Below are 22,955 nucleotides of genomic sequence, written 5' to 3'. Positions count from 1 at the left end.
GAAATCGAGAGGAAGATTCAGACACTGCTGATCTTCAAGTAAACAAAAGACAAGCTACAATTCAAGATTCACTTACATTGCCACTAAGAAAGCCACTAAGGCCTGTCGCTCTATCGCAGGAAGAATTTGATGATGTTGTGTTAAACTACATTGTAGATAGTGTTTTGTCTTTGAGACATGTAGAAACAGAGCCCTTTCGTGAATTAATGAAACAAGTTTCGCCAAGTATGATTCCATTATTTTTCATTCTCAACTATTTTATAATAATTATGCTTTATTAATAATAATATAGATCATTCAGTAATGTGCAGAAAAACTTAAGCAAAGCGTCTGCAGGCTAAATATGTTGCAGCAAAAGAGAACATTGTAGATCATTTATTGAAACTGAATCACGTCTGCACGACAGCAGACCTTTGGACTGCACATGGAAAGTCATACCTTGGAATGACTTGTCATTGGCTGCATCCAACATCTTACGAAAGAAACAGTATATGTCTTGCAATTCGACGTGTAACTGGAAGCACACTTACAACGTGATAGCATCTAGTCTTGACTCAATCAATTTAGAATTTGGAGTTGAAAATAAGACTGCAATAACAGTTACTGATTCTGGATCAAATATGTTGAAAGACTTCAGGTTATTTGGAGCAGAAGCAATGGCATCTAATGATGAGACACCTGATGGTTCAAATGAAGAAGAAAAAGAAGATATTGTATATACGGATTTGGATTTTGCTATACTTACTTTAGATACTACTGAAGATGATATTTATAGACTTCCTATGCATTCTCCTTGTGCTGCACACCTACTAAGTCTGTTAGCGAAAGCAGACGCAGAACTGGCTTTATCGGACACACAATTCAAGAAAAAATCAAGATCGGCTATTGGTAAATTACAGGCCCTATTTAATAAACAGCAACGTTCATCTTTAAGTAAAGACAAAATAAAAGAATTCCTTGGTAAGATTTAAACTCTGTAATTTGCATATCACAGTTTCCTTTAATTACTTTTTTTTATATTTCTACTTTTGTTAGGAACGTGGTTTGTTATTCCAAATGATACGCGTTGGAACGCTTGGTTTTACGCAATTAATCACGTAAAGACTTTGGTCTCAGACGTGAATACTGTTAAGACAATGAAGACAAATTTGAAAGATGTCTGCGAATTTTTGAAAGTTCCTGCTCTCACTTCATAAGACTATCTGTTTATTTCAGAATATGTATCAGTGATGACACCAGTAGCTTTTGCTTTGGATATCTTGCAAGGGTAGCAGCATACCCAAGTTACGTCTGGTTATTTACTGCAAACCATTGTTGTGATTAGAAGACGTCTTGGCCAACTCGCTGAGAAAGAACCACCCCTTCTTATCTGCAAGCCGCTCGTACAAGTATTACTAGACGGCATATCCAAACGTTTTGATAGGTTGTTTAACCTGGAATATTTTCAATTGGCTGCTGTCATCCATCCCAAGTTTAAGCTTTGCTGGTTAGACGACAGAGAAGAAAATGAAAAGAAGCTCCAGAAGAAAATTATATCAAGAATTGAAAAAAATTACAAGCAATGCAGGAAGAAGATCAAAGAATCCCCCTTGCAAAGAATCAAGCCCTTGCAAATCTATATCGCCCGAAGAAGAAAAACACGATTTTTTCACAACTCTTTTAAAAGGAAAAAAATGTGACCAATCTTCCGACAATATTTGGAAAATTGAATTAACCCGTTACCTCGAATCAAAGAAAACAGATGACCTCACATGTCTCAATTTTCTTTACAACGTTCTCTGAGAGAATGTTGTGAAGAAAGCTCGGCTGCTGTTGATGAGTCGGTGAGCTGTGGTGTTCTTGTCGTTGTTGTTGAGCAAAACCCATTCTGCCATCTAGCGTTGACTGGTGAAGTCTTGTGGTGCGGAGAAGTAGGGTGACTGTTTAGACTCACCCGATATAGAAGAGAAGCGTCGTTACGGGTCTGGCAAGAATAAAGCGTCATCCCTACAAGTGATCTAGAAATTAACTGTGTGTTCCCCTCTCAACTGGAATATATTTGTGTAAGTTGTCTCACTCTATCCCAGTGCATCGAGATACCAGTCAATACACATACTCATACGTGAGGTTATTTCGTATTTATCATGTTGATTCACTCTGTTATTTAACAGTTGTACATAGTTACGTCTGGCTATACGGAAAACTGGTCGACGATGACCAGAAAGTGGCGCCCGTCTTCTCCGCCTATGTCTGCATGGACGAATTGAAATGGTCTCGCTGCTGGGTGGTGGGGGCGGAGCGGCTCTGCTGGTTGTGACGGGAGGTGGCTGACGCAACTTTCACACGACTTAGCAGCGTTGTTGATGTCAGCGTCCATGTGTGGCCAGTATACTGACAGACGGGCCCGTTGTCGCATCTTGGTTGAGCCCTGGTGCATTCCAACTAGGATTTTCAGCATCTCCGGGACCTTAGCGCGGGAAGTCACTACTCTTGGGCCACACACAATCATGTTGTCGTGGTCGTCGATCGCCAGGCTTTCTATTTTATCTCATAATGGACGTAGGTTGGCTGGTAAGTTGGTCTTTCCGTTTGGAAACCCGCTTAAGATTACTTCTCTTAGGTCCTGTAGGTCTCGATCTGCAGCCGCGGCTATTTTGATGCCTTCCAGGCATATGTCTGTTGCTTTTTCTTTTGATCCTGTCCACTCGGCTATCATACCGACGACTGCTTTTCAGGCTGTGTAAACCATTGGTCCTTCTCCAAGCAAGTCCTCCTCGGTTGGTTTGTCCGTTGGGGAGTGTGATGAAGCGTCAGCTTAAATTTTTTGGGTGCCGGGCACCCAGCGGGCATGGAAGCAGAACCGAGACATTTTCAATATCAGTCGGAGCAGTCGCTGGTTGTCTAGCTGGTCCAGCGTGTAGTCGTTGAGGATGGGAATCAGCGGCCGGTGGTCCAGTACCAGTTCGAATGTAGGTAGGCCCTTGAGGAACTGCTTGCACTTACTCATGGCCCAGGCCGCTCCGAGGCATTCCAGCCCGATCATGGCGTATCTGGATTCGGCTGGGGCGATGAATCTTGATCCGGCTTGCACCATCCGCCATTGTCCGTCTGATTGCTGCTGCTTCAGGATAAATCCGAGTCCGCGGCGGCGCGATGCGTCGGAGAATAGCTCTGTAGGTCAGGACGGGTCGTAGTAAGGCCAGCGCTGGGACATTTAAAAGAAGACAGCGTGCTGCTACGAATGCTTTGTCGTGGTCGTCGAGCCATACAAATGCGACTTATTTTTTCAGAAGGGGGGGGGGGGGAAATGGAGCCAATGCTGTTGCAATTTCGTTGCTGAAAAGGCCGACTTGTTGGCAGAGGCCGTTGAATGACCGAAGGTCAGTCTTGTCGTTTGGACGAGGGAATTCGGCTATTGCTCTGGTGAGTCCTGGGCTTGGTCCATATCCATTTCTTTCCAGTCGGTATCCGGCGAATTCGCCTTCTTGTGATGCGAATGCTCTAATTGTCTTCTTGGTGTTGAAGGAAACGTTGTACTTGTCTGCTCTTTCGACGATCCCCTCTGTCAGGGCCAACATTTCGGGATATGTGGCAGTGTACACGCACATATCTTCCACGCATATGGCGATAGAAAGGTCGCCGAAAATCTGGTGGTAATGGCTCCCGAAGCTATCGCCTGAATGGCTGATCCCCATTGGGAGGCGGGTATACTGGAATAGGCCGAAAGGGGTAGAGAAGGTGGTTAGCGTCATTGATTCTTCCTCGAGGCGTACCATGTGGTAGCCCTTGAGGCCATCAAACATGGTAAAGTAGTTCATTCCGGTTGGAATCGATCACACGGCTTCAAAGGGCGTCTTGTTCGAAAAGATGGTGCCTAGGAACCATTTGTTGAGCTCCTGGAAATCGACTGTAATGCGGACGCCTCCCGACACGGATTCTTTTCGTAGTGTGACGACTCCACTGATGAAAGGTGTTATGGTTCCTGGTTGTACTGCTCGGATGAGTCCCTGTTCCACTTGGCTCATGAGTTCGTCGTGGAACATCTGCATGAGCGGTTCAGCAATGTTTCGATGACCGCGTATCTGTACTGGAATGGCTCCTTCTCGTAGTGTTGGATGCACCGGTTCACAGTCCATCTCTCTGCAGACTCCGTCGAAGACTTTTGGGTGTGCGGCCATTAGTTTGGCTAGGTCGAAGTCTCTCTGTTCCTTGGATGGGCGGTCTGTGTCGGTGATTTGATGGACTCGGAAGTGTGGATAATCGACAGGAATCATCCCTAGTTGTTGCTGCGACGATCTCGATAGGACTGGTTGCCTGAGATCTTCTAAGACGTGAACTGTCGACTCTATGCAGCGTGATGACCCGTCGTTGGCCGTCCAGTTGATCGAAGCCTTGAATGATCCTAAAGATTGAATGTGATTGCCGGTGGTGGTTTCGGCGTGAGTGCCGGCATTGAGTCATACATCTCCGAAATGGCTACGGAAAATTGATGGCGGAATTGCGTCCAAGGTTGATCCGGTATCGGGCAGCGTGAGTACCTGAGTGGCCGGTCCTTCTTTGGAAGTGATAGAGATTGCGACTGTGTCTTCTTTATTTGAGGCGATTCGGTTTACGTAAATTGCCGAAAGTTTACCTTTTACTGGGCAGACGGATTTAACGGATTTGTTTCTCAAGTTTATCGCCTTCTAAAATGCTTCCGCAATCTTATTGGTGTGCTTTCAGGCCAGCAGCAAGTCAGAATTTTGTCCTGGCCAGCTACATAGCTCCGGAGGTCTGTATAAATTTTGTAAGCAGGTCTCTTCTGTTGTTCTTTGACAGCAATGTTTTTATACCATAATTTTAGGTAGCGTTGGCTGTCATTTGGGCCTTAGCCATAGAATGTACAAATATCATCGAACAGATTGCATTTTCTTTTCGTGCCCAAACTTTGACTGGCCACTGTATTGCTGATACTTTGCTTGTTAAAGAAGCCCATAAGCTGAAGAACTTGCACGAAAAGCATTTGCTAGCCGTCAAATTTCTATCACATAAAAAGTTAGTCGTTTCTTTGTTTTCGTTTTTTTGGCTAAAAAGTTTATCTTATTAAATTGCTTAAACTCACAGGGAACAGTATACAGAAATGAGTGTATCCTCACAAGTACGCTCCGTCATGCGAAATAAAAAACTTTTTGTGGAAGAGATTCCGTTGGTTATCTTCCGTCTAGAAGAAATTATCGCTTCTCTGGACGTAGCTCTAAACATGGCTGAATTTCAATTCACGTTTTACAACGTTTCGTGGGAAATAGTACACATGCAAAGGTCCTTACAATTTTCTACAGTTTCTTAATGGACTATATTAACCAGAACCAGACAACTAGTCATCTGATAGAAATCAAATCCGAACCTAACAGCAAGTCTGCGATCTGGTGCAGCGAGAAGAATTGAACGCGTCATTAATTGTATTGGAACTACTAGGAAATACTGGACCGTCTACTTCACATTCCACATGTTCACCCAACACTGAATCTACTGGAGCTGACTCTTTGCCGACGTACCTAATTTATGAAAAGTAACTTTTAACATTTTTACCTTACTCATTGATGATTCGACAGGAATGGCGACTTAAGTATGGTTGGCTCGCTGTGTCGCGAGCCTATAGCAAGCAAAAGTCCCCTTGCTCGCCAAGTGTTTTTACTTTTGGAAAACCAAAATAATTCAGACCTAGAATTTGTACTTCCAACTGATGCTGCTGCGAGCCAAATTAGCCATTTGGTCAAAGCACACCATGTAATATTAGCTGCAAGATGTCGTTGGTTTCATCGAGTTCTTTTGTCTTGAATGCGAGAAGCAATTGACAGGTATACAACAACAAAATATGCTTTCGACATCGCTGTCGTGTTTAAACTGCTCTTTTCTGACAAGGAAAATCACATTTCCCGACTGTTCTGCCCAGCTGCTATCAGTGTTTCTTCGTTTCCTTTATGGTGACCATATTGATTAAACTACTCTCAGTAATGAGCAACTAATAGAGTTGTTAATCATGGCTGACCTGTATGAGGTTGAACAACTTAGTTCCGGCTTGAAGATATCCTCGGAGGTGAAGTTTCTAGGCCTGAGCTTTTGAGGTTAGCCCTGGCGGCTGACTGTGACATTAATAGAGCCGTCAACTATTACCTTGCGCAGCCGGATCCTAGTAACGTTAGTGCCAAAGGTCCCAGTAAATAAATATTCAAACTTTCCCCACTCGTGATGCATACATTTTAAATTTCCCCCTATCGTTCTGTTTCAACAGCTGCTCGAAGCTTTCATCAACCATTGTATTGGCTTTCTTGCGTGGTTTCCCTCACTTGCTATCGCCTATTCACATCCCATTAAAAATATTGTTTAATAATGTTGTGATTGTTTACGGTTTTTTTTCTTTAACCTTGTATTTTATTCTGGTATTTTATTGATGGACGACGTTTTGTATTCTATAATTATTTCTGTGAACCGTCTCGTTATTTATGACGTCGATTGTGCAATCATCTCTAAATTCATCCTTAACGAAACATCACTTAGTATTCATCAAAAATACAAAATTTGAATTGCCTCCTTTGGTTATTATTATCTTCAGACCAATTATTACCGACAGAAAATTTAGAGTGAAAATTTCGATTTTTCAAAGTGATGATGGTTACAACATAGATGCAATGCGGTTTCTCTTGATATGTCCGATATGAGCCTCGCGATCCATGGGAAAGTTATCGTCCTCGTTTTCGTCTTCGTCGCTTCCGTCAGCATAATCGTTGTCATCTTCGTCAAGGCCGTCAACTTCTATTATGAAATTTTGCAGGCAGCAGCAAGCAATAATGACACTTGGTATCAAATCTAGTCTTAACATGTAGAGAAATTTTAAACGACAAAATTTCATTTTTAGGTGGGCAAATCTTCTATTGTTGATCTGTCACCATTTAGCGTGCGGTTGAACAACAGTTGTTCCTGGAAAACATTAACGTATTAAGGGATGATTTTGCAGCATACTCTGCAACACAATGTTTACCGCAGTTGCACCTTCTCGCGGGTATGATTTCAGCAAATAGCTGGAAAGAGGATAGGCAAGATCTGCGATTAAATGCTAATCGGTTCCGGCAAGTTTGTCATGAAGCGTTTGCCCTAGCTCGCTATTCGCATAAACACGGGCGTCATGCATAGATCCTGGCCAGCCAGTGCTTACCGATGTAAATGACAGATTTTTTCTACCGGTCGCTTGCAGGGTTACTGCAAAAAAAATTTCGACAAGTATATGCAGCAAAGTTTTCAGACGGTTGTAGTATTCGTATTAGAGTGCCGTCCAGTGCGCCTAGAATGAACGCATGAAAAACAACATGTTAATAACTCTTGTTTACCAAGATCATGTGGTTTCTTGGAAAACACTACCTATGGTGTATGGAAGACGAAAATCTTCGCTGATACTACGATATTCATTCTCTTCGGGCCAACCAATGAAATCAATACCGTGAGCCAGTATTATTTGGCACGTTGAAATGAAAATGAAATGGGCATCACCTGGAATGATGTTAATCATGTTATTACATAAAAAGTAGAAGAAAGCAATGATATCTAACAGTAACTGGTTCACCACCAAAAATCAAGCATATTCCCTTCCAAAAAAAAATTGTGGAGAACCTATCGCCTAACATTTATCACCTTTTAACATTCCGAAGCGATCTCCAATTGCTCTGAAACTGTCTTGGTTGCTTATAGTCCATAAAAATAAGAGAAGTTTCACATAGGGCGAAAGGGCTGTATTATGGATTGTTGTGTTAATTGGCTGTGTCAAGTACACCGTAAATCTCTGCAGCAATACCTGTATGAAATAATATGAGATTGAATACAGGAATAATTATGTTTAAACTCAATAGGATTACAATACATTATAAGCATTTCTAGACATCCTGAAATGTTGTTTGAATAAATCGTCTGGATACATCCAAACTGTGTCTTGGATATAGTTTCTGATACCAACAAAAGGCGAAGGGCCGAATCGTAATTGCTGGTTAACTATGAGACCAGCAATTCTACCTGAATATATGTATTCGTCTATTAAATCGATTTCGATGTCGTCGTCATATATTATTTCAAGAACTGCCGCAAGCATAACTGGCAACTCGTCCATTTTTACTACGATGTCCACAATTATAAAATGTCACTGTCAACTTTCAAAGGAAAAATTAATATCTTACGGCAAGTAATTTATCTCGCCGCAAGATATCGCAAGATAGGTATCCACCTCCTGTCAGCGTAGAACGTTTTTTTTTTTTTTGGAACGCACCCTGAATCCCTTTTCTGAATTCAAACGAATCCGAATTCGGATTCTCCACTTGACGAGCCCCGATCTGCAAGTAATCGCCATGCCCTGCGATGTGGAACCGGTCATTGTAAAAATCACTCATGCAGCCGCTTTCGACGCAAACCTTCAGCAGCTTGCTTCTAGCAAAGTTATTTTACTACAATATGACAAAGTTATTGACTGAATTCTATAGCGTCTTCGAACAAAATGTGTAGTAACTATGGACCTCTCATATAGTATAACACAGCATACTGAGTCACATCACTAGACGTTCAAGTCTAGCCGAGAAGCTTCGCAATCTCATCTCGTCGTTCACAGAGCAACAGCCTATCAAGAGGACGCTACATTCACTGACATCCAGCTATCATCCGTTCCAATCGTCTTGACTAAGTGACCCAGTTGTTGAGCAAACTCTACTGAATCTCTCGTCGAGAATTGTTGCCGAAGAAGCAATCAAATTTGGTGAAACGGATCCGGCTAACATTGTGTTCTTCGCTGGCAAATCTCATGACACACCCGTTTCACCCAGCTCAACAAATGAGACTGCCATGTCTGCCAGAGCTGGGTACAACGCTTACAGAGGAGGAGGAGGAGGAAGAGGCTATTGTGAACGTAAAAGAAGCTATCAAAGATACAAACACGACTATGGAAATCGCCACTCTGACGGAAATGGATCCACCATCATACACTCTAAATTTTGAGACCCGTACTACGTAGTACGGGTACGTACTATGTGAGTACTATGAGTCTTAGTATTCCTTTCGTAGTAGTGAAAATATATTTTGTTAGTATGCACTCTACGAAGAGACCATACTATAATTTTCGACCCGTACAATGTAGTATGTGCACGTGCAAACCCTCTTCGAGCTCCGTTAGTATGTTCATAAAAAAAGACAGTAGTATCCGCCACTACGAAGACCCGTACGAGTAAAATGGATTATACCACACCCTCTTCGTATCCCTTTTGGCCTTCTCGTCCTCCAAATGCCCCCTCTAGTATTTTAATTATATAAAATTTAATTTTAATAGTATTTTAGTACGTCTTAAGTTTTAATTTAAAAACTAACTTTATCTATCTTATAAAACCCATCTTTGAAAATAAAAGTGTCCATTAAGCTTAAATAAAAAACCATGTCTTTCTAGCTTTTACATTAAATTAAAAAAGAATTATTAGGATTCTCATGAAAATGTGCCTTTATTGCGATTGAAGGCTGTTTTCAAAGACTTATAAGAATATGTCCCTAGACTGACTTGAAATTATTAACTATCTATTGATGTGACGGTAAAGCAGTAGGATTTCGTCTTTACCCAACCCGAAAGTCGCCAATCTTTTCTCCGTGGAAAAAACCATCGAGTCTGGTTTAGAAGTCCTCTTTAAAGGCACAAAGTCATTTTTTGGCAAAGGCTGTGTCACCATCATCCATCATGATCGGAGAAAGAAATGGTGATTCAATCTTTTTGCTGCTTGTGACTCCAATTAATTGCAAACAGGGAGATAATTTTGTGATGCAACTCAGCCACATGTTGGATATGCATCCCAATCCTAGCAGCACCAGCAGAACCAAAGGTACCTGTTTTCACACCAGAAGAGAATTGGGATGACTGTACATCACGTTTCCTCACAGTAAATTCGATTGAAGACTGGAAGGCAGCAGTAAAAACACGAGGCCAGCAATCGGGACAGTCAGTGACACACTACGCTCACGATAAAGCAAAAATCCATCACCTTTGCCCGAGACAATGACAGAGACAATGAGCGTTCGTCGGGAATTTGGTCAGTGGAATCAGACACACTTTAACTATACTTGCATCTCCACAACGGTAACCTGTCACCATCAATATTCTCATTCGTGATAGAATATAGACGAATAGGTAGGCAGCCAGCACCGCATCACCGATCGTCGATCCACTACAATGGAGGTGATGCGCATAAAGGCGGAGATGGAAGAAGTAAAAAAAAAATTAAAATATTAAGAAGGAAGAATTAATAATAATAAGACTGCAACAACACGTTTCGCTTCCAACAAGTCACTATCACCAGCCAAATAATCTGCCTCACTTTCAACCAGAAAATCATCAGCAAATACTTCGACAATACCCTCAATCTGGACCACATGAGCAGCATCCAAGATTTGATACCCGTAACAACTATCACACCAAAGGTTACCATCAGCTTGTATTAGACTGAACATGAGATGGAACGACCAGCATCAGCAACGAGCAGTTGAATGTTATCGGTGCTACAAGCAATGACACATTGACTACGATTTTCCAAAGGAGAAAGGGTGTTCCTATTGCAAAAAACCGGAACACTTGATTAGTTCCCGAAATTAAGCGGGAAAAAAAACTGACAGGCCCAGCGACACAACAACTCAGTAGATCAGTCAGTCCACACTAGAAAAACAGAAGGACCAGTCATCCGGGGCAAGACCGTCAATAGTAGGACTTCCAAGACCCAAAGGAGAAAGCGGATCGTACAATCAACAGTCCTTGAAGCAGCAGATTCTTCAATCATCCTAGGAACGAAATAGGCCGTTGATGTAGGAGCTGCCTCAAACATGGACGAAAGAAAAATTATGTGTATTTGAGGAGCGGCGGAAGTACAGGAATTGGCAAATTCTCTAGTAGCAGACAAAAGAGGAGTGAGGTAAGGGAAAGAAGTCACAGAGAGAGGAGGTTTTATGGTTTCAACTTAAGCCCCTAAGCAGAAAAAAGAAGACGAGACACTGTTAATCGTAGCAAGAATGATGATCGTCCGATCAGAGCCCCGACAGATTGTAAAAATTAAATGGGGTTTCCGGGTTATTCAACCGCATTGAACAGAAATAAAGTTCTAAGAACCGAAAACTTCATATTTTTTCGACTATTCCAAAACTTTGACAATTCTGAATTTTTCCTCATCTCTCTTTCTCATTTTCTTCAACCTCTGCTTACATTTTGTTTCTTTCACCGTCTGTCCGTCCTCCCACCTGACGTGAAATCTCTGACCGAGATATTTCTGTCATGTTAGAATCCATGGCTTTTTCTGTATCTGCCTGGAGGAACAGATCTGGAGCGTGACAAATATTTTAACAAAGTTTTCGGTCCCAAGTTTCTCTGTCAACTTAGATCGTAGCCGCCTGTTGGGCCAGAAATATCCCTTAAACACAAACACGACAGCTCACGCCTGATTCTTCGGAAAAGCCGTCGAAAAGATTATGTCCTGACAGGTGATAAAGGATTAAAATGTCCAAACAAGTAAAGACTCGGAAGCAATTATCAAATCAGAGGTCTTCAATCGACGAGAAAACTAACTATATAACTAACGTTTTTTTATGTTAGGGGGAGAATAGACGATGCACACCTCGATCCAATTCAAATGTTTCAAGATTGATTGAATAGACTTTTTTTATTCTAGGGACACCACTGTCGACGCGAAACAATCTAACGCCCTAAATGAGGCGCCTCTAAATAACTCAAAAATGGTTACTACTCAAAACAGAAAATGACAAATAGGAGATGTGAATCACATTGAATCATTTATGGATATTGTGTTTACAATATATATGTATATATATATATATAATTGATATGTGTATTATTAAACAGGATGGCTTTAATTTGAAGTCATTTCAAACATTTCGAACAGTACGTTCAAAGTGGAATTCAAAGTACATTTGAAGTGTACATTCCCAGGAATTATTTTCACATTGAACGTAAAAAAATCTTACATCCTTTTAATTTTTTTTTGTAATACTGGAACTAAACTAATGCCAAGCAAGTTTTTTTAAAAGTAGTTTTCGCTTTTTTATTTAGCTTGAGCCAAGCCTTTTTCCTACCAGTTAATTTCCACCAAATTTTGGGAGGTTGGAAACTGCTTTATTGATTGATTGGAATTTAAGGATTTGTTTTAACTTGAAAAAGGTTGGCCTCAAGCCATTTATATTGAGCCAGGCATCCGCTTATCTTTTTCCAAACAATGAAAAAAAAAATCCAGTTGTAACAAAGATATTTAAGTAAAAATTTACGAACCTTAACTTAAATTTCTTGAAGCTTTATTGGTTATTTTCTTGAATACAGATGAATTGCAATTTCATCATATAGTATTTATCATATAGTCATTAAAGAGGACTAGAGGTAGTTCCTAATTCGAGACCCTTTTTTGGCTATTGCCGTTTTGCATGTTATGGTATAGGCCGAACACCTTCCTAAGTCGGGACACCAATAAAAAGTACGGGACGAAGACCCCAAATCATCCGCCATCTACCTTTGAATGTGAAGTTACTATCACTTTCAATCATTTTTTGACAAAAATTAAAACAAGAATCAAAACATCTTTGGTCTAATAGATGGCGTTGAACTACCAAATCAAAGTTAAAAACCGTCCGGGTTCGAATCCCATGATATTTTGAATTATTAAATGGATAATCGTATGACTTTATCTTGAAATTTTAACACAGTCGGCATCCATCTTAACCTAAATTCTATGACTACTTTTAAAATTTATTATATAACGCTCATCTAGAACACAAACCCCCCCCCCCCCCCCGGCTCGCTAACTGGCCTAGCGACAGAATTTTAATGTTTGAGATCTTAAAATTATATTATTTGTATGATTGTTTACTAGGGTTCATTTTCCCCCGAAAAAGAGTATTTTTAAAATCGCAACTCTCACTAAATTTTTTCAATAGAGCTCATAATCTATTACTACTTGCGTCTAAAACATAAAACATATCAAGAAACCGTAGAGGTTTGATTTTTCGTTCTAAAGATATTTTTATTTTAGTTGGTGACATTTGAGCGGTGAACAGAAAATTTATTTCTGGTAAAGAATATAGAGAGACATGTGCAATTCCAATTCATTGGCAATCACATTTTTCGCATTAGATCTCCCGTAAAAAAAAACAGCTTGCCGGTACTCGAAAATACCGAAGAATACCAATTTAAGCTAATCCTAGCTAAAATGGGTATAATGGTGAAAATTTGTGTGCTTAAATGAGAACAGTTCAGTCAAAGTCTAGCGAGGTAAAAAATCTGCAACTAGTTCTAGCTGGAATTAGTTTTTTTTTAAATTGTGCATGCTTTCCGCTATTAACTTTAGTTATTAGTAATTAGTAGTATGTGGTAAATATAGCTAAATTTAGCTCATTCTTGCAAATTTAGAAGATACAAATGTAATTGCCGTCGGCTTGCATCAGAGTGCTATGTCTTAATAAGTAAATAGAGAATAATAAACCTAGCAATACCGGACCATTATTTTTAACAGGCTTGCTAAATATGTGTTAAAATTTGTGTGAGAACTATTTATTAAGATTGCTTTGTAGATTAAAATAACCAACTGAACATTTGAAATATAAAAAATATTCAAGAGTCCATAAATAAAGAGTCCGACAATACTGCTATGAAGATATGTATTGGTAAATTTTTTTAACAGTGATAAGATCTGATTAGAGTAATGGTTAGCGAGTCGATCTGGAAGACTAAGGGCACAAGGCCTACACTTTAATGGACACCAGTCTTTTATCAGGCAAATAGTATTACTAATAAATACTTAACTGAAAATAGCTTAATTAGTTTTAGTAAGCGGTAGTATAAAACCCAAACATTACGCATACTATGTCCACTTTCTACCTAGTTTGGGTGCAAAATGGAGTTGCAAACAAATATTCTAATAGAATCCCTTGATACCGTTACAAGAATTAGAAAAAATTTAAGCTGTTGTTTTTTATACGGGCTTCCTATCAAATATTGAACGAGCTTATCGACCGAAGAATATTCACGGGAAACAATATTTGACCATTAGGGGACTCAACTGACAACACCGCTGTTGGTGTAGTGGTTATAGCATTGGATTGGTAACTCAATGAATGGTGATTCAAATACAATCTCGGCCAAAAGAAAGATAGTCATAATCATTTCTAATTACAAATTGGAAATGTATAATGATTCCACGCTGGACTATATAACCATAAACACATCAACCAGATTTCATCTAAATATAAGACAAATAATGTTCGCCAATATTTTAAAAATAACAAAATTTTTTATTTACCAATAGAAGTAAAATAAGTTGAAAAAAATATTGTAAACCAACAAATTTGGGTGCAAAAATATATTGGAACAATATTTGAAAAAAGTGTTTTACCACCATCTCAATTTGCAATATTTGGGAAATATTCTCTGCTAGCAGGGTAATATCGCGTCTAAGTAGAAACGTGAGACAACGCTGATTTAGTTCGAAGAAGATAATTTCCAGCTGCTTTTGATGAGATTATTATTTAATTACATTACATTAATTACATACATAATTTTAGATTTCATAATGCTCATCTTGGTGCTTGTTTATAAAACATGAGATACCTTTCTGATTCTAGTCAGATGTGTAATAAAATTCACAATTCAACTCTTGATTAAAAAACAACCTAACTTACGTCTCTAGTTCTTGATGTGACACACACTACACCCAATACTACACATCAAGTCATCTGTGCCCCCATCGTTTTCCTTACAATTAAAAACCGACGACTCTCGTCGTTATCGCTTTCTCCGAAATATAGGTTGTACAACCCTCGTTGGTTTCAAAACCACTCTCAGCTGTTGTATAGATCATAAACAGAGATTACAGGCAGTACTTTTTTCTTCCTTTAGATTTCTGGCAGCTCCAACAACATGTTCTGAAACTTCAAATTCGGATTCAACTCTCTCTCAAGACCAGGAGTCAGGTGTAAATATCAATAGCTGGATGCTCTCAGAAAATTGTTATGATGCATTAACTAATTCCACGTCCCATTTTTCTCAATTTGAACAGCTCTAGTAGCTACAAGGTGTTACGCTACTTGAGGTGCAAATAAATTTTTTTCTTTTCGTATTCCCGCTTCAAAAAACAGAAAGTGTTTCTGTTTTTTATTGATGCCGTTCGTGCATCATTAATTTAAAATACATTTGATGAAATTACTATTAAGAAAGGGCATTTGGAAGAAAAAAAATGTATTTCTATGTCATCCCTACCGTGTTATGAATATTACACACCCCTAGGTGATTTTCAAATATTTATCAACAAAAATTCATGGATTTAAATATGGATAATCACAAGCAATTGGATTTGAAACCTATACCAAGGCTTCTCTAACATAGCTATGTTAGTTTTTTTTAGGGAATTTGGTTTAGCTTAAATACAAATCATAATGACGACATATAAATTTTCATATTCACGAAATTGTTTGAATATACAGGGTATATTTAAATGTACCGATGAAGATTAATATGTTTCATATTTATAATTCAGGTCTGTACTGGTATCCGTATCAGGAACCCCTATTGTCTATTGGGCCTATTTGGATGCCACGGGGACTATCTCGCCTTTCACCGTGAAATGTAGCCAGCACCTCAGAAACCATATATATGTCCATGAGACTGATCCATGGTATTGGGGGCACTGACTTGTTTATTGATAATGAAAGTGTTCAGACATAATTATGTTGCACCATCAGTCGAATTAATTTACCTGTTGCATAAAAGCAGTAGAGCTTCCACTTAGAGCTACCTCTTCGTATATCGCAATAACACTTTCTTCTGCTTCAAGACGCCAGTATTCTATGGTTCTTTCAGTTACTAGTACCGTAGTACGTGGACCGAAGAAGAAGCATCCATAAAAAACCACTGTGGATTGAGATTTATGTACGTTACATCTTTGTGTAACGACTCAATAGCTTACTGGATTGTCAGTACTCTCTCTACTTTAGTCACCTGTAATTAATTTAGTTATAGAATGCAGGTCAAGTAGTGGACTTTGGGAATATCAGTCAGTCCGACCACAACTCTTCCGGCACATATTTTTCTATTTTCGGTGGCCGTAATTATCTCAAAATTTTTACCGTTCCTGTCCCATCCTTTCCTGCGCAAAATTAAAACATTTTTAGATAATTTTTATCTTTTAGTTTGAGAATAAATGAGTCTTTAAAATATTCTTGAGAGTAGTTTCCTTTGTTGTCAGTGATATTAATTTCTCTTGTACAAATTAATGGGGTCATATAATAGAATTAAAAAACTTAGATACAGGTAAAAAAGAGAAGCACCAAGAGTCCATGATTTCGAGGTGAAGCAAGCCTTAGCACTCATTTTTTTACTCATTTGTGGGTCCTGTATTTTGTTGTAGATTGTAGATCTTTGCCAAAAAAGCTTTAGAGATTTTTTTTGTGGGAGGTATCTACTATATTGATAGGCGAAGGCTCTTGTCTGATGGGGTGTTTATTGGAATTTCACTCAGTCATGAAACATTTTGTAAGCATTTTATCGAATGACTGTAGCGATGCCATATGTCTCTCTCTTTCGTTGGGTCTTGTTGTGATTGGTTTATTGTCAGGATAAATGTTTCTCAGGGCCCGTCATTTGTCATTTAATACTCAATGTCTGGGTGATTTTTAACGGTTGTGGCAGCTGCATGTCGATTTGAAGGAGGTGTAGATCACAAGAGGGAGAAAGAGCTAGAATTATGATTTAGAATTACGCTTTTCTTTTAAGTACTTTCTTATAAGAATAGCGATATTGCCCGTAAAAAGGAACGGGGGTCTAAATTTGTAGCCTATTTGATTTCAACGACATCATTTCAAGTTCCATGTCATCTTTCCTTTTCTCAGCGAGAAACCAGACTATTTTCTCCTTATACCTATTTAGTTCTTGGTAGAGAATATGGTTAGCGTGCAGTGACCATGGTAGATTGTTGATTATTTTTTTTACATAATATTTTTTAAGGCATTTAATGGCGAAGGTAATTTCAATGACCACTGCCTAGTGTATTACTCAACAGTTAATTTATTTGAACTACTTTTGTCTATATTTCCTAACAACACGTAATGTGATAAATAAAATTAGGTTAAATCAGATTATGGTATAAAGTGAGGAGTGTTTTGCTGACGAGCATAGCTCTATTAGGCCATAAAGAAAGAGACCCGTCCCATCATACTTCTGCTGAGTAAGTGATAGGAACCAGCAAGCGATTTGTTATGCCCAGAGCTCAGTCACAGAGCCATACACATCCTGGAGTGACAAGCCCAAGTCCAGATATAATATTACAATGGGAAGGGAGAGATCGCAGTAAATAGCGTTCTCTCATTCGCCCTGCCTAGACTTACGTTCCCACCGTAGTGTGTTGCGTTGGAGTGGCAAAGACGACTCGGGGCCACACCCCTTTAGAGCCATACGACTCTAGAGGTCTGGAGATGATAGAAGGCAATCGCTGCTGACCAAGAATTATAAGATGATTTTTTTTGTTAGATAAAGATAAACTACTCAAACAGAAGTTTAATTCTCGTCATCAGCAATCTTTAAAGGATGGTTCATGATACTTATTCTTTTTGTCTCTATGTTGGTGAATTAAGATTATTGTCGGTTCAAAGCATAAAGGCATGGACCACACACACACAAGAAAGGAAACAAGTAATCAACTTGACAAATTACTAAAGTGTTTAATTGCAAAAAGGTTTATTAAATTTAGAACTTGATTTAATACCTTTGAGAGAAAAATTAGATGAAGAGAGACACTGCCAAAAAGGGACCAGTCTTGAAGGCTGGTTAAAACACAAGAGAGAGAGAAACTTTTCTTTTCAAGACACGAGATCCTTTTTTCCGACTGGTGGCCGAAAACAACAAAAGTCGTCTGCATAGGTTTCTGCAACCAACAGAACTTTTTTTGAATTTGTTGCTTTTAAATTATTTACGCCAACACTCTATCGTATCTCCATTTATCACTATCATTCTCATTCAATTTCCATTCAAATTTCCTTTCATTTCTCCATCTTCTAATTCTCTAGCCTCTGCAAATTCGCCATCAAGCTATAAAAATATAAAATTATATAAAAAATATTTTTGCACATGATAATGGCGGAATTCAGTGAAACTAATAATATGAATCGAATAATGAGAAGATAATCTTTAGGTCAGTCTTAGGTGATTTCCAAATGAGATTGGAATTTGAACCTTGACACCCAAAATCTAAAAAATACCAAGAAGACACCTTACCACACAACCATGTTAGAATACGAGTCAATCCACCGAGTTCGGATTTTTTCGTCGCAAAAAAAATTAGATTTTCTAAATTTATGTTCATTTTAGGTGCTGATATTGATTGTTGTATTTGTACATGCTATGAACGTTAAGTGAATTTAAAAATTTAAGATGAATTTCTTCGAACAAAAATAACATAAATAAAACGTTCGAAAAATCAATGTGGTTGTACACATTCGTTTTGACCATCATATAACGTTATTAGTATGCGGTGTTTTAGTAGGGAACCCACTGTGCCATCAAAATTCATAAATTTGTTATGAACTCTTCAATTGACGATGAAATCTAAGGGTAGTGGCCGCAGAATTAATTTTAAGGGTATCCATACAGTGTTATAAATTCGGAGAGCCCTGAGATGATTTTCGAAAAATTTTCATAAATTATTTCCTGGGGTTTGAACCAAGGACCAAAAACAATGGCCACCATGACCACTCCCACCACTTCCAATCATGACGATGGGAATTTTTTCGATTATCATGTCTAATTTCGCCTTCATGTAATTTCGTGAAGCGGTTTGCCACCTTTTGTTTGTCGATTGGATCGTGCCATTTCCAATTGGATCACGCCATTTTTCTTTGTCTTCTTCTCTAGAGAAATTATAAAATTTATCTTACTAAGTATCACTTGGCTGATGATTATTACCAACGTCCCTCTTTCAGTGTGCTTAGTGTCTATTACCTTAATTGAAAAATCTCTCATTTTCATGAGAGAATAAAAACTTTTACCCTTACAACAATCCAGTTTATGAACGAAAAACTCTCACTTGAATAACGTTGAATTAAAGCTCACTGCAACTGAATTAGTAAAGTAGCTTTCCAGGGAGTTGTAGATAATTGATGCTCAGATTTGAATCTAAATTCCGTCAAATTTATTTTATGAAATTCATTTAAAATTGGCCGAAGGTGTCCAGAATTCGTTTGGATGGAATGAACGTTCGAAAGTCGAACGAACCAACAATTGTTGGATGATCGTCGGATGGAAACAACTTATGTTTAGCAATTACACTTATGTTTAAGAATGGCAAGATTGACAAAATGGGAAATAACTGGTGATATAAATAGAGGTGTATTACTTAGTAAGACGTCAAGTATTCACCCTTTATGTGAACAAACAAAACTGAACTTCGAAAAAAATTGTCTTCATTGATTTCATCGAAGAAAACGTTGGAGACTCGTTATCGAATAAGCTCCACTTGTCCCCACAATGATCTTGGATTTATGACAAATAATTGTATTGCATTGTATTGTAACATTTATGTAGCACACTATCCATGCTGAAAGATCTAATGACGCTTTTAAGTTTCCAATTTTTAGAGGATGTGATTAAACACAACACAGTACATTTAACCTCATATCCTTGAAACCAATCAAGAATCTTGTTTCATGCGTGCTGCCTCAAGGGAGCTACTGCTTACGGTTTTATGACGGGTTCAGCTGGGGTTCGAAACGGGAAGCGGAGTTTCGCCCGACAAAACTCAACTCCGACAAGACCTCGAAACAACTCCGACAGGGGTCGATTTTACTCCGACACGTCGCGAATTAACTTCGCCACGCTTAGATTTTACTCCGACAAAACAAAATTTTCCCCCGAATCGACAGCGATGCAGCAAACTGTTATATTTTTCAAGTAAAGACAAAGTTAAAATACCTTTACGATGTGTTGCTAAGGCTGTTTAAATGTTTATATAGGGGGTATACATATGCGGGGGTGTTTCAATAACTGTTCCCGCGGTAATAAAAAGTAAAGAGGCGGCAGCACTAGTTTCATCCCTCAAGCTCGTTAGATGAATCCCCCGCCAACGTCATTGTCACTCTTTCGTTGTGCTATCATTTAGGCTCGTCTATATTTTTTTTCTTTCATAACTATATGGTTGTTCTTGTGAAATGGTCGACGCTCATACTTTTACGAACGTCAGGAAACTTCCAGGAGACCGAGATGGAGCGACACATTACGTTACACCAGAAGACATGATTTACCTCATGGATAGAAATAGGTAACACATTTAATTAATTGTTCGTTTAATTATTCTATAGTGGCATAACCAAACTGTATTTTAGGGGCCATGTTTGCTATTATCATTGTCGTTTAAAAGAGTCACAAGACTGTCCAAATTGAATGACGATGAGAAATGGCGTTTACACGTTGAATGGATCACCACATAATCATGGACCGGAAACGCAAGAATTGAGAAGAATTGCCCTTGTAAACGAATGTGTTGCTAAGGCTGCTGCTCAGCCAGGCAATTTTTGTGAGATATTTCGAGAAATTCACCGAACGAGGTAAATCTAGTGGTTTTTTTTATTGTACTTATATTTATACAATTATATGCTTTTAATTCTAGCTACATGGACATGCCGGCTTCTTTTGATGCCGCTCTTCAAAAAAGGATGCAAAATGCAAGGAAAAAGAATGGGCCCGTTTTGCCTAAATCTATTCCTGATATTGAAGAAATTTGCAAGAAATTTGACGAATATGGGTAAGAAAGTTATATAGAAATGTAATTATTTCCGATTAATTAACCACTCAAAATTTATTTTACTTAATGCAGAAAAACCCACGAAGGGAAAAAGTTTTTCAGTAAGGTGGTTGAAGTAGTTGGGGGTGGTGTCACAATGTACGGTGTTATATTTCTCTCTCTCCATTTTGGCTCTTCTGGGCGAAGCTACCACTAAGTCCCGTTGGACCCCAATGGGACTTTTCGGTCTGCTCCTGAGTTTTTTCATCAGGCGTATACGATTCATGTTGACTACCAAGGCCATACATTTCCTTTCGCTTATGTGTTAATGACACACAGAAATCAACTCCTTTATGAGGAAGTGATGAACCACATCCTAGAAACAGTGACATTGGAGTATCCGTATTTTAATTTGAGCAATATTAAATATTGTATGTCCGACTTTGAGCCTGCGATTCTTGGGGCAATGAAGGTAGCATTCCCAAACGCTGTTGCAAAAGGTTGTTGGTTTCACTACGGCCAAGCCATTTATAGAAAAACAAGTGAGCTTGGATTATCAGTTACACACAAACAAAAGGGAGTAGTTTATAAGATTGTTAAGGAGCTCATAGCTCTTGCTCTTCTCCCGGCAAAGGACATATTAGAAGGTTTCCAGGTATATTATCTTATTCTCAATTATCCTAATTGTAGTTATGCTAAGAAATTGTTCTTTGTCTTTAGATCATCCAGGCAAAGTATGAAGCTGCTCTTGCTAATGAGTCGCAACGCACTCAAGATGGAATTTCGTCTTTGTATGCATACTACTGGGGTTACTGAATAAGCAAAATCAAACCAGAAACCTTTTCTGTATACCGCAACGAAAAGCGTACCAACAATTTAATTGAATGTTGGAATCGGTATTTTAACAGAAAGGTGATGGTGGCTCATCCTAATTTCTTCAATTTTATGAGTTAGTAATTGCAAAATTTTTTTTTATAAATATTTTTTTCGTTCGCGCATTTAGTCATAATTGTTTGATCTGTAAAATTTAGAAGCCCTTGTGAAATCAAACGCGGATACTGAACTGGATTTACAAGCTGTGAAACACGCCTTCAGCTAAGGGAAGAGCAAGCCGGTCAAAGCCAGAATCGTTGACCGAAAAATTAATGATCTTTGGACTAAATTTGACGAAGGAGTCATCAACATTTCACAGTTCTTAGATCTGGCGTGTAACTTTTTGGAGCCAGATAGAGACCTTCCACGTCCAACGTTTTATACGTCGGCAAGGCCAGCACGACGGGGGAATGCTCGACGTGGCCGAGCTACAGCTGGGCAATGCAGAAGTAGACAATTGCAGCCTTCAGGGGCCCAACCTGACGATGCCAACGGTACAATTTGCTACTATGACTCCGCCCTTCGGCTTTCAATGTAAAACTTTTAATTTTTTTTTAATAGCAATAGTTATTCGGCAGGATGACTCGTTGACGAACGATTCGTCGTCCCAGCTGCAATCAATAGACACTATTGCCAATCAGTGGGATGGATCCTTGTCAATTGCCACCATCCCTCAATCAACTGCTGTTCAACAATCGAATATTTCCAACGGTACAGTTTGCTACTATGACTTCTGCCCTTCGGCTTTAAATGTAAAACTTCTAATTCTTATTTTAACAACAATAGTTATTCGGCAGGATGACTCGTTGACGAACGATTCGTCGTCCCAGCTGCAACCAATAGACACTACTGCCCATCAGTGGGATGGATCCTTGTCAATTGCCACCATCCCTCAATCAACTGCTGTTCAACAATGGTGCGAGCCTTGTTGAAAAGTTGATTTCTGACTCGACTTCGACAGTTGATCTGTTCCGGCTGATCAGCGGTCGTTGACGGCTTTCCTTTATGGTCGCATGCCATCACTGCTAAATAAATTGAAGATGGCCTACCTTCAACACCATGAGCGTGCCGAGCTGGCCAGTGCCACCCAGGGGAAACATTACAAAAACTCGGTGATCACCGTTAGCAGCCCTTGCCGGATGAGTGAAGAAGTTGTGTGTAAGGCTGTGGATTATCTGGATACCAATTCACACAAATTACCAGCTGCATTCGATAATGACAACTTCCTCAATCCTTGGGGAGGGGGGGGGTGTTTTGCGGGTTTTATATTGCACTTCCTGTCAGTTTTATATTGATGTT

At 39.1% G+C, this 22,955-nt stretch overlaps 2 long non-coding RNA genes across 3 annotated transcripts; one reads left to right on the top strand and one right to left on the bottom strand.

Moving 5' to 3' along the window:
- The first annotated feature begins 5,463 nt into the window (after window positions 1-5,463).
- On the top strand, window positions 5,464-5,947 carry LOC124327449. Its single transcript, XR_006916157.1, has 3 exons — window positions 5,464-5,509; window positions 5,571-5,816; window positions 5,881-5,947. It is a non-coding gene; the product is annotated as an uncharacterized LOC124327449 (long non-coding RNA).
- A 9,332-nt stretch (window positions 5,948-15,279) lies between these two features.
- Window positions 15,280-17,836, bottom strand: LOC124325962. Of its 2 annotated transcripts, XR_006915468.1 has the most exons (4): window positions 17,775-17,836; window positions 16,013-16,160; window positions 15,771-15,925; window positions 15,280-15,705 (listed from the first exon to the last, which is right to left on the bottom strand). It is a non-coding gene; the product is annotated as an uncharacterized LOC124325962 (long non-coding RNA). The 2 variants fall into 2 exon arrangements; XR_006915467.1 differs by having other exon boundaries at window positions 15,771-16,160.
- Window positions 17,837-22,955: the final 5,119 nt, after the last annotated feature.

Source organism: Daphnia pulicaria, chromosome 2 (genome assembly GCF_021234035.1).
Source record: "Daphnia pulicaria isolate SC F1-1A chromosome 2, SC_F0-13Bv2, whole genome shotgun sequence".
In the NCBI taxonomy this organism is placed as follows: domain Eukaryota; kingdom Metazoa; phylum Arthropoda; class Branchiopoda; order Diplostraca; family Daphniidae; genus Daphnia; species Daphnia pulicaria.
Note: the sequence above shows the minus strand (reverse complement) of the source record. Positions and strands in the feature narration are given on the sequence as shown.